The sequence below is a fragment of the Arachis ipaensis genome, chromosome B02 (genome assembly GCF_000816755.2).
Source record: "Arachis ipaensis cultivar K30076 chromosome B02, Araip1.1, whole genome shotgun sequence".
Lineage (NCBI taxonomy): Eukaryota > Viridiplantae > Streptophyta > Magnoliopsida > Fabales > Fabaceae > Arachis > Arachis ipaensis.
This window is the reverse complement of record NC_029786.2, coordinates 3,618,947-3,620,117: the sequence shown is the minus strand read 5'-3', so window position 1 is coordinate 3,620,117 and position 1,171 is coordinate 3,618,947.

Genomic DNA, 1,171 nt, shown 5'->3' with positions numbered 1-1,171 from the left:
GTTTTTGTTGCTGCCTGAAAGTTATCATAGTTATCATAGCTGAATTTGTTACTAGAACTCTAGAAGTAGAATTTGTTGTTAAGTTGAATTTGATGCTGAACCTATCATAAATGTGGTTGTTGCTAGAAGTAGAATTTATTACTGGATAACTGACTTGAGTTGAATTTGTTACTGAACCTTCTTGTTGTGTTGCTTAAAAAATGCTAAATCTTTTGTTGTTGTATGTTAAGGGATAAGAGATAAGAGAGTTAGTCAATAACAAAATCAGTTTGGTACAGTTAGTTAGGGTTTGTTATTCTGATGTCTGATCTTTTTCTCTTTTTCAACTCTGTTATAAATAAAGCTCTTGCATCCCTATAAGAGGTGTGTAGAATTGATTCATTGATGGAAGAATAAGATGAAGTTAATTCAGTTCACTAGTTTCTTGTACCTCTCTCTTCAAACTCTTCTTTCTCTGTTTCAGATGTTCTGTATAACATCATAATGCAGTGTTTCTTATGGAAGATATAGATGCAAATCAAAGTGAGGAAAATGTTGATCAAGCTCCAAATTTGTCCTATGAAGATATAGATGTCGATTTTAAGATCACTTGGACTTGATTATCGATTATGTTATCTTTTGCTTACTCTTGTTTATTTAAATAAAGAAAGTATTTTGTACTAGAAACTAGTTTATTATCTCTTTTTGCATCATTAGTTGTGTAACACCCTAACTACCAAAGCTCACGCTTCCGGCTGCGCCACTCTGATAGCTCGGACATTACGACGACACTTATACTATTTAATACTAAAATATGAGCCTGTTTAAAACTTTAAACCGCAAAATCGACCCAAAAATACTTTCGTTCGATAACGTACATCCATAGATACCATACAACTTACAAAAACTCATAAAGAGTACATACAATATATATATATATATTATATAGCTTTACAAGCATTAACCAATACAATTCCTATCCCTCTTACAGAATATATCAAGATAGAGGGGAGGGTACAATAAACCATGACTAAAACAATACAGAGCATCACATCGACAATTAATTAAACTCTTCGTGACTTCAGCGCCCATATCCTGAAAGGGGAAAAATGTAGGGGGGTGAGAACATCATCCTCGAAAGGGTTCTCAGTAGAGGGTTTTGGGAATTACTGTAATAGGATACGTGAAGATA